The sequence below is a fragment of the Triticum urartu genome, chromosome 1A, assembly GCF_056163025.1.
Source record: "Triticum urartu cultivar PI428250 chromosome 1A, HENAU_Tu73, whole genome shotgun sequence".
In the NCBI taxonomy this organism is placed as follows: domain Eukaryota; kingdom Viridiplantae; phylum Streptophyta; class Magnoliopsida; order Poales; family Poaceae; genus Triticum; species Triticum urartu.
Genome location: NC_141873.1, coordinates 145637129 through 145648972, shown reverse-complemented (window position 1 = coordinate 145648972; position 11844 = coordinate 145637129). Strand labels below are relative to the sequence as shown.

General features: G+C 45.6%; 1 long non-coding RNA gene across 1 annotated transcript; it reads right to left on the bottom strand.

Moving 5' to 3' along the window:
• Positions 1 to 3597: 3597 nt before the first annotated feature.
• Positions 3598 to 6705, bottom strand: LOC125517548 (uncharacterized). The gene is made up of 3 exons (XR_015599385.1): positions 6439 to 6705; positions 4016 to 4083; positions 3598 to 3859 (listed from the first exon to the last, which is right to left on the bottom strand). It is a non-coding gene; the product is annotated as an uncharacterized LOC125517548 (long non-coding RNA).
• Positions 6706 to 11844: the final 5139 nt, after the last annotated feature.

The window sequence follows — 11844 nt, the reverse complement described above, 5'->3', positions numbered from 1 at the left end:
ACGGTAGCTTCATCAACATCGTCACCACGCTGTCGTGCTGACGAAACTCTTCCCCGAGCTCTACTGGATCATGAGTTCGTGAGACGTCACCGAGCTGAACGTGTGCTGAACGCGGAGGTGCCGTACATTCGGTACTGAGGATCGGTCGATCGTGAAGACGCACGACTAAATCAACCGCGTTGTCATAACGCTTCCGCTTAACGGTCCACGAGGGTACGTGGACGACACTCTCCCCTCTCGTTGCTATGCATCACCATGATCCTGCGTGTGCATAGGAAAATTTTGAAATTACTACGTTCCCCAACAGTTGTCTCCTTGTACACAGTCTCAAATTTTCTTCCTTGTTTGGCTTTTTCCATCTTTCATCTCCCATAGGACATGGAATTGAACTAACCACAATCCTCAATGGTTCATATTCCTTTGTCCTCAAAGGTTCACTCTCCCCCTCTCTACTAGCATCACTCATGATAGGAGAGTCAAAGTCAAATAACGATTTGTGGTCCGTCTTCTCTCCATAGAACATCTCAGACTCCCTGAATGTCACGGCCATGCTCACAAATGTGCACCATTCGCTAGGACTCCAACACTTGTAATCTTTTTGTCCTAAAGGGTATCCAATAAAGATGCATTTCACTACACGTGAATCAAGCTTCCCCACCGATGGTCTATGATCCCTAACAAAACAAGTGCATCCAAAAACCTTCGGTGGGACCGCAAACTTGTTCTCACCTAGCAAAATTTCACATGGAGTCTTCATCCCAATCAATCTTGATGGCATATGATTGATGAGATATGTAATTATCATTATAGCCTCACCCCACAAGAATTTTTGGCACATTCATTGTGTACATCAACGATTGAGCCACCTCCAAGATGTGACAATTTTTTCTTTCTACTACTCCATTTTGAGGAGGTGTATTTGGACAAGAGGTTTGATGCATTATACCTTGTGCTGACATAAAAGTACCAAATTCCTTGATCACATACTATGTCCCATTATTGGTCCGAATAATCTAGACCTGCATGGTGAACTGATTTTTGACATAAGCATAAAAATCCAGAAAACGTTTGAACACCTCATCCTTGTGCCTCATAAGTATATCCATGTCATGCGAGAGTAACAATCATGAAATGTAAAAAAGTACTTCATTCCACTAAGAGAGATACAAGACATGTCCACACATCGAAATGAACAAGTAGAGATATACTCATAATCCCTCTACTCACATAAGATGTCCTTGTGTTTTTGGCAAACTATCAGGACCCCGATCCTAAGTCACACCAATCTAGCATAAGACACATCATTTCACTTTAGTAAACACCTTGTGACATTTCCCCGTAGGGAAAGACATGGGAGCAAAGAAGGATACATGCTGGTCAATCCATGTGTTCTAGAGCAGTAGCGAACTATCATGGCTACCAAGGGAAGGCTACCAAGGTAGATAACTAGGTGTCAAATCCCACACATACCAGTGCATTCCAAACATACACACAATATGCATGATATATGTAAATACAACATGGCATCACAACATAACTCTACGACTCAAAGTATTTATTTAAAAGGCTCCAAAGAGCCATACATAATATATCCATACAGGTAGGGGTCACATGACCCAATACTCAAGTCATACAAACATGCAAGCACATGTGGAAGCTAAACCTATCTGGGTACAGATAACTAGAAAGAGAAGAAGGCTTCTGAAGCCTGTCTATCTACAGTGACCCATCACAGGCACGAGATTGCCACCCAGGTAGCAAGTCACTCATCAACATCGAGGTCTACATGGAAACCACCTGAGTTGTCGATGTTCTTCTCTGCAGCAGTTTATTAATCAAATGTGAGTACAAAGGTACTCAACAATTCTTACATCAGATCTAACTACTCATGCAACAATATCAACAAAGGGGGTAGTGGTGTTTATTGTAGCAAGCCAACTTGACTCTTGGCTATCATGTACTACGACTACCAGTAGTTTGAATAAGATGAGATAGAGTACAGGAGTCCACTAATCACCATGACAATACACTACCGTGGATCCTCTCCCGTCTTCCTACGAGAGGGCCATCCACGACACTCACACTTGTCTTGATACTTTTAGGAGTAACCATTTAAGTTGTCTATGAACAACATAAGTTCCCAATTAGTCCATATCCGAGGACGCGACTATTCGAATAGTTTGATAACCCTACAGGGGTGTACTTCTTCACACATGCTTCCACCACTTATCACCATGTACATGTCATGTATCTCGGCAACCTTCAAGTGGAAGCCTGGCGAGGGTGTCGGCCACAACCTGACTAACCACATGAGACTTTAGTCCAGGTTTATTGCCTATTTGAGAATGATCCACAGGGTAGTCCAGCCGAGGTTTCCACTACGGCCCAAACAATGTGTGCAGGGTTCCCAAGCCCACCATTTGGGTGCCACTTGGTACACTGTAACATCCCAAAATTCTAAAACTTTGGAATGTTATATTAAATAAATAGTTTTGATTGTTTGTTTGTTTTTTTGTGTGAAATTGAGTGATATTTGAAACTTTTTGAAAGTTGAATGAGAGGGAATAAAAGTACTTCCCCAAACTTTCATTTTGCATTTATGATCTTCCTGAATTCAAATTTATTTCATCACAAAACCCTAGAGTGAAGATAATATGACTTCTTCCATTTAAATAAATAAAAAGGGGTTTCGAAAATATTTGAATTTCATTTGGAAATATTTCAAATTCAGAAACTTTATGCAACTCAACGATTTTCATGAGAGAAGATAAAACGACTTCTTCAAAGCATATGAAATATGAGTTGGAAGTTTTAAAAGAATCAAATTTAAAGTCCCTTTGAAGGTATTTTGAAAATCATTTTCAATTTGGATTTATTTGGTTTTTTTCAAAATTATTTTTTTCTCCAAAAAATATATGGAAAATAGGGTAAAATGATTCCCTACAATACAAAAATGGAGAGAAATAAATTTGAAATTATTTTGGTATTTTAAAATATTTTTATTTGGGTTCTTAATTAAAGCAGTAGCACTATTTGCTTTATTTAAAATTTTGTGGAATTTATTCGCCGCTAAAAAATGTTCATGTTGTAGAAAATCTTTTTTTGAAAATTTCGATATATAATATGCTATATATCACTTTTAATATTTGTCGATTTTTTTTTGTTGTCTGTAAAATTGTTTAAAAAAATCCCAGCCGAACTGGGCCGGCCCAGCTCCAGCCAGGCCAAGCCCAGCCCAGCTCTCGCGTCGCTACCAACCCCGAGCCGGTCTCCAGCCGCTGCACGGCATCACCGCCACCGTCCGAGTCCCGGCCGACCACGCCTCCTCGCGGCCCCTTCCCCAAGCCGCCTCGCCCCTCCCCTCCTTAAATATCGCCATCCCGACTCCCTCTCTCCCCAGGTCGCAGCAACCGCCGGACACATCGCCGCCGCCGCACTCCGCTGCCTACGCCGCCGGACTCCACCTCCCCACGTAGCCGCTCCACCCGCCGCTGTGACACCCCCGTTTCAATCGTACACTAATCATACATGCAAATGTGTACGATCAAGAGCAGGGACTCACGGGAAGATATCACAACACAAATCTAGACACAAATAGAAATAATACAAGCTTCATATTACAAGCCAGGGGGCCTCGAGGGCTCGAATACAAGCTCGATACACAAGCGTCAGCGGAAGCAACAATATCTGAGTATAGACATAACTTAAACAAGATTGCCTTAAGAAGGCAAGCACAAAAACAACAACGATCGAAGAGGCAAGGCCTCCTGCCTGGGACCTCCTAACTACTCATGGTCGTCGACGGTCTCCATGAAGTAGTATCCGTCGGCGGTGGCATCTAGCTCCATGGATCCACCATCTGGTTGCAACAACCGGAAAGAAGGAAGAAAGGGGAAAAGGGGGTAGCAAAGCAACCGTGAGTACTCATCCAAAGTACTCACAAGCATCAGATATATACTAAATATGCATTGGTATCAAAGGAAGGTATGTATATGTGGACCGAACTGCAGAATACCAGAATAGAGGGGAAGGCCTAGCCTATCGAAGACTAGCATCTTCAAGCAGCTCCAAGCATCTTGCAGCCTGTAGAAGAGTAAAGACAAGCAGTTTATATTTAACAAACATGTTGTAGCAATAACACCCAGAGATCCTTCCTCGACTCCCTGCGAGAAAGCAATCTTGGAGCCACATATCTCAAGTATCCATTTCTAGTTATATTAGATCAGGATATAAGTCTGAACGTCTGTTACCATGGACACAACTATTAATAGATAATCTTCCCTGCAAGGGTGCACCACGTTTTCCAACACGCTTGATTACTCTGGCCGGACACACTTTTTGGGTCAATGCCCGGCCTCGGAAGATCAACACGTCGTAGCCCTACCTAGGCTCAGCAGAGAGGTCCCCGCCGATCTACATCCTAAGCACTCTGGGGTCTTGGGCCTATCGCCCGTTGCACTCCGGGTCGTTGTGTGCAGGGTGGATAACAGCACCGCCTCGGATGGCCAGCACTATCCGACCATGCCACAATGCTGAACTGGACGTCTGACAAAGCTTCGGCTGATACTACGTCGTCGAGGCCCATAACTATTCTCGTGTGGTGGTTAGTGCGTAAAGGCCAAAGGCCAACTCAGTACAAATACCCAAACCATAGTGTATTATTAGCTTGCGAAGACGAGCAGAGACTCACGATCGATGTGACCCCGTCACCCCGTCTCGTGGGCTTATGGCAAGGGCCCAGAATGTCCGGCTGTGCCACATAATTAACTTGTGGGTGCTCTTCGGGACCGCCCGACTTTCACCAAGGTCTTAAGTAAATTCAAGGTAACCGTGTGTCCAAATATCAAGGGGAAAACCCGAGGAATCACCCTCGGTGAATTCCACTCGATGTAATCATCAAGGTGAACGTAAGAGGAACCACCCTCGAGGTTCACACTTGAGGTGTTGCATGGCAGAGCCATATCGGGAATGGTGAAGGAGGAACCACCCTCGTTGACCACGACCGATTAGCTACACTACAGAGATCTCATCAGGATTGCTGTATGAGGTTCCACCCTCGGCACTCGATGGTAACTCTGCTGAGTCGAGCAACAAAAGGGGGGTGATGTTATGTGAGGTGTCGGGTCTGGTCGTCGATCACGTTGATCGAGTCGTCGATGATGAAGCAGGGGCAACAAGGACAAGGTGGGGGTCACTGATGGATCACTAACCAACCTATACTAAGCAGTGTAGGATAAGCAGGTAAGGTATAACAACAGGTACAAAAGCAGGCTATGCATCAGAATAGGAGCAATCAATTACAGTAGCAAAATCTAATGCAAGCATGAGAGAATGGATAGGCAATATGAGGATGATCAAAGGGGGGCGTGCCTGGTTGCTCAGATAAGAAGGAGGGGTCGTCGGTGGCATAGTCGATCACAGCGGCATCGGCAGCCGTCACGGGGTCTACCAAAGAGAATGGGAGGGGGGCAGTAAATACATACCAAGCAAGTGCATAATAGGACAACAGGCAGAGCTAGACGTGTTCTAATGCAGTGCTACACATTGTCGGCGAAGGGGATAACATCCGAGAATGCTTTCCCGAAGTTTGTCATTTTCGGACAGATCAAATGAAGGGGTATGGTTGCAGGTTCTCTATGTTAGGGACGTGTGACAGATGAACGAAGAGCGTATTCGGATCCATCTCGCTTTTCTAAGAAACTTTCATGTAGAAAACTTTTTCATCCAAGCTACGGATTATTTTTTATTAATTTTCAAAGTTTTATTAACATTCTAAACTTTCCTGAATTTAATTTAATTTGTAAATATTAAATACAGAAACTGCTATGGATACACAAAAGTGTACCAGCAGTGTGTGTATATGTAAGACAGGTGGGGACAGGGGGTTGAGTCAGCAGCCCAGTCGGCAGTCAAATTTTACTGTTGACTGGTCAAACTGACTAGTGGGTCCCCACTGTCAGTGAGACAGTTTACTAATAGGTCCTATTTAATTAACTTTAATATAATTAGTTAGTGGGCCCGACGTGTCAGCAACCTATTAGACTAACCTTTTAATTAAAGTCATTTTATTTAGCGGTGGGGCCCGCATGTCATAGGGTTAGTCTAATGGGGTTAGCTAATTAACTAACCGGACCGGCCCCCTAAACAGAGAGCCAGCCAGCCGGCGGCCTCGGCTGGGCACGCACGACAGAGGCCTGGAGGTCGCTCGGCGGCAGCAGGCGGCCGGCGGCCGGCGGGGGCGAGCAGCAGTGGCGCCCGCGGCAGAAGGAGGCGGCAACAGCAGCGAGGAGCAGCCGCCGTATTAACGCAGCATGGGGAACGCGGGGGTGCGGGCGGCAGCGAGCGTGGGCAGTAGCGCGGCGCGGCCAGGAGCGACGTGGAGGGGCAGAGTCGAGCGCGAACGTCGTAGGGGAAGGGGTAGGGGAGATGGGGCCATACCCCTGGTGCATGGGTTCATCGGCGAGGTGCGGGGAGGTTCCATCGGGGAGGGGCGAGGACGCGATCCGGCAGCGGTGACGAGGTGGCGGGGCGCCGGCTCGAGGCGACGAGCGACTCCGGGTCGGGCGGTGCCACGCGGAAGGAGAGGGGGCGGGGGGTCGAGGTGGTGGCGAGGGGCGACGGCGATGGGGTCGGGGCGGTTCGCCCGATCCCAATCCAGATCGGGTCGGGTTGGGGAGAGGAGCGAGGGGGGTCCAGGGAAGGGGAAGTGGGGGTGGTAGAGGTTATGGTTCGCTCGGGTGTGGGGATATGGGGGAAGGTGGGCCGGACGGCTCGGTTGGCCCGGGGGTATGGTGGCCAGCTGGGCCGGCCAGTTGGCGGAGGCCCAAGGGCAGTTGGGGGAATGTTTTCTTTTGTTTTCCCTTTTTATTTTTGCTATTTCTTTCTGTTTGCAAATTGTTTGGCTGCCAAAAAATTTCTGAAAAAATGTCCAACCAGGCCATATAATTATGATGCACTATACTACACTGCTATAAAAAGTTTGGGAGGAATATAATCTCATTTGAATTTTGCATTGCATTAAAAGAGACAAAAAGGGGGTTGTTGGCTCCGTTTTCATGATGTTACTCATCTAGGGAATTTTGATGGTGTTGATCCCCTGAACATAATTCACAATGGATTATTTCCAAAATTATGAACTTTTTAGTTCCTAGATTGAGACAACTTTTATATTCACCTCATATTTGAATTTCAATTGGAGCTGGAATTTGAAATGAGATATTATTCCAATGTGATCAAGCACTATTTGGCAACATGATTACCTTAATCATAGAGGGTTACTGTAGCTTAATTATGCAGGCGTCACAATTCTCCTCCACTACAAGAAATCTCGTCTCGAGATTTAAGGGGTGGAATAAGGGGAAAAGTTATAAGGGCGGATGTCTAAAAGGATCAGCATCCGGTAGTTATCTCAAGGAGGGAGATTTTAGAAGCACCAGGAAACATACCGAGATTGCTATAAGGAGGTCCAACAAGTTTCAACGAGGTAGGCATCCAGCTGATGCCTAAAACAGGTGATGAATGGGTTCATAGCAATGAATAATTATGTTGCTTTTGATACCAGAATGAAACATGGTGAGGAAGTTAGCTCGTGAATTACATACGAAGTCAAGTGCAAACAACATTTCGGAATCAAGGTTGTACAGGAGAGTCAGGTTTCGATCCTGTGGAAATTTGGGTTATGGGCCCACCATGTGGGTTAAAAAGTAGGAAGGGTGCTGACATCTTTCACGGTCATGATAGCAAGGCATGTCAGAGGATAGCCTGTAAGTTATGTTGGCAACAACATTGGCACCAAGCGCGAGGGACGAAGAGAACCATTTTCTTGCTCGTTAAGACGAGGCGGACCAATAGGCAAAGTTCTCGTCCATTGATGGCTACCGGAATGTCATCAACAATAGTAACAAGGTCTTACTGACAGAGTTTGCACATGAAGGTGTTTACATAAGCAGGGAATTACCACTACTCAGATATGTTAGGTTATAAGAAAGGTTAAACAAAACAATGGAAAGGAAAGTGTAGACTCGAATCAGTTATCGGGGTTCTCGAGTGTCGAACAACTCAGAACCCATGGAAACTAGAACGACGAGAAATAACAATTGATGAAGAGCTCATAAGAAGTTATGTAGTTCCGTGATATTCTCGAAATACCAGAGGGTAATACTCGAAGGTAGAACAGGATAGAGGTTGGACATGTGAAAAGATCTGTAGAAGACAAGTACTTCAACTTGTCCGAGGAATGGGATCAAAGAAGAACAATATGGTCGGAACCACGATTGTAAAGGACCAAATATAGATACAAGATGAATTTATCACAAGGGGATTATTATTATAACAAGAAGCTTCAATGATAAGTTCCACATTGGGTCCATGGGCATGAACACAAAGGCTCAAGGTCGACTCCCACTTCTCTAATGTACAACTTTCCATTCACTTCTCGCATTCGAAGAAGTTTTAGCGTTAAAAAATTTCCTGACAAAAAGTTGGTAGAGTATAACCCGTATAACTTCGAGCTTAGACGGATTTAGGGAAGACATAGATTCAACCCATAGGGGCATCTTAGGAACCTATACCACAAACTTCACGAGTAAATAACTCAAGCCCGGAAGCATAGTATGATTGGAAAGAGCGGGTATACAAGTCACCAAAGGCATTATGTATCCGAGGAAAGGCTCACAAGGTTACTGAATATGAAGGAAGCTGTTGGATAAAACTCAACAAAGGATCTGATAGTTCACAAGGGATCTGATATGAGCATCGGTACCCAACTAGAAAAAGAAAGAATGCAAGGATATCAGATTATAGAAACAACTGACTAATTCAAAGCTCAAATGCAAAGCAATCATGATTTCCAAATCGGGGGATCAGAAACAGAGGCTCTGATCAAAGACAAGTAAGCTGAGTAGACAGATCGACAGTTAACCAAGGTTGGATTTGTCGAACACCAGCTCATGTCCGGGGTGACGTCTGAGCCGAAGGGAAGAATTCTAATTGTGATTGAAGATTGCGAGCATTCCCAGACACATCGAATCAAATGCTCAAAATTATGATGACAAAGGTTGCTAAGGAACATTGCTAAACGTATGGAAGTAACCATAATGTAAGAAGGTAAGGAGGAACAAGAGTAATAGGCTACTGAGGAGTTTCAGAAGATTGAATAGCATTCCAAAGAATTTTATGAAACACATGAACAACTATGGACGAAAGGATACTCGGCAAGCGCGAGTAATTATCCATAGGGGTATTCATGCGGCAAGGAACTACAGGGCAGTGAGCATAAAAGATTCTCGGAACATCGGAGAGTATTTCAGGACATCTTGTAATAACAAGGGCAACTGGGATGAAGGTATGAACGACAATGTAGGTAGTTACGCATAAGGATTTATCGGTGGTAGGGATCGCAACGGTGAAGGGCACAAGGGTCTCGGGAAAACATCAGAGAGTATCTTCAGACTCTTCTGGTGCACCAAGCAATCATCTGGAGTGAGGGGCTCTCGGGAAGAAAGTATTTACGAGAACCTAGAGTTAGAGTTAGCAAAATCATTTAACTTGAATAGAAAAGAGATCAGAGTCCCATAGTATAGAGGAGGAATAAAAGATCCTAATACCACCCAATGGCGACGTGGGCCCGTAAGCCACACAACCATGTTAGTAAAACAATTTTTCAAAGACTAGACTCAACTTCGGCCAAGGAGTTGGAAAGGGGGTTCCTATAGGCAGTCGGCTCTGATACCAACTTGTGACGCCCCCGATTCAATCATACACTAATCATACACGCAAATGTGTACGATCAAGATCAGGGACTAAGGGGAAGATATCACAACACAACTCTAGACACAAATAGAAATAATACAAGCTTCATATTACAAGCCAGGGGGTCTCGAGGGCTGGAATACAAGCTCGATACACAAGCGTCAGCGGAAGCAACAATATCTGAGTACAGACATAACTTAAACACGACTGCCTTAAGAAGGCAAGGACAAAAATAGCAACGATCGAAGAGGCAAGGCCTCCTGCCTGGGACCTCCTAACTACTCCTGGTCGTCGGCGGTCTCCATGAAGTAGTATCCGTCGGCGGTGGCATCTGGCTCCAGGGATCCACCATCTGGTTGCAACAACCGGAAAGAAGGAAGAAAGGGGAAAAGGGGCTAGCAAAGCAAAAGTGAGTACTCATCCAAAGTACTCGCAAGCATCAGATCTATACTAAGTATGCATTGGTATCAAAGGAAGGTATGTATCTGTGGACTGAACTGCAAAATGCCAGAATAGAGGGGAAGGCCTAGCCTATCGAAGACTAGCATATTCAAGCAGCTCCAAGCATCTTGCAGCATGTAGAAGAGTAAAGAATATTAGTTTATATTTAACAAACATGTTGTAGCAATAACGCCCAGAGATCCTTCCTTGACTCCCTACGAGAAAGCAATCTCGAAGCCACATATCTCAAGTATCCATTTCTAGTTGTATTAGATCAGGATATAAGTCTGAACGTCCGTTACCATGGACACGATATTAATAGATAATCTTCCCTGCAGGGGTGCACCAGTTTACCGACACGCTTGATTACTCTGGCCGGACACACTTTTCTGGGTCAATGCCCGACCTCGGAAGATCAACACGTCGTAGCCCTACCTAGGCTCAGCAGAGAGGTTCCCGACGGTCTACATCCTAAGCACTCCGGGGTCTTGGGCCCATCGCCCGTTGCACTCCGGGTCGTTGTGTGCAGCGTGGATACCAGCACCGCCTCGGATGGCCAGCACGATCCGACCGTGCCACAATGTTGAACTGGACGTCTGACAAAGCTTCGGTTGATACTGCGTCGTCGAGGCCCATAACTATTCTCGCATGGTGGTTAGTCCATAAAGGCCTAAGGCTAACTCAGAACAAATACCCAAACCATAGTGTATTATTAGCTTGCGGAGACGAGCAGAGACTCATGATCGATGTGACCCCGTCTCGTGGACTTACGGCAAGGGCACAGAATGCCTGGTCGTGCCACGTAATTAACTTGCGGGTGCTCTCCGGGCCTGCCCGACTTTCACCAAGGTCTCAAGTAAAGTCAAGGTAACCGTGTGTCCAAAAATCAAGGGGAAAACCCGAGGAATCACCCATGGTGAATTCCACTCGATGTAATCATCAAGGTGAATGTAAGAGGAACCACCCTCGAGGTTCACACTTGAGGTGTTGCACGACAGAGCCGTATCGGGAATGGTGAAGTAGGAACCACCCTCGTTGACCACGACCGATTAGCTACACTACAAAGATCTCATCAGGAGTGATGTATGAGGTTCCACCCTCGACACTCGATGGTAACTCTGCTGAGTCGAGCAACAAAAGGGGGGTGATGTGATGTGAGGTGTCGGGTCTGGTCATCGATCACATTGATCGAGTCGTCGATGATGAAGCAGGGGCAACAAGGACAAGGTGGGGGTCACTGATGGATCACTAACCAAGCTAAACTAAGCAGTATATGATAAGCAGGTAAGGTACAACAGCATGTACAAAAGCAGGCTATGCATCAAAATAGGAGCAATCAATTACAGTAGCAAAATCTAATGCAAGCATGAGAGAATGGAATAGGCGATATCGGGATGATCAATGGGGGGCTTTCCTGGTTGCTCAGACGAGAAGGAGGGTTCATCGGTGGCAGAGTCGATCACAGCTGCATCGGCAGCCATCACGGGGTCTACCGAAGAGAAGAGGGGGTAGAAATAGTAAATACATAGCAAGCAAGTGCATAACAGGACAATAGGCAGAGCTAGACGTGTTCTAACGCGGTGCTACACGTTATCGGCGAAGGGGGTAACATCCGGGAATGCTTTCCCGAAGTTTGGCATTTTCGGACAGATG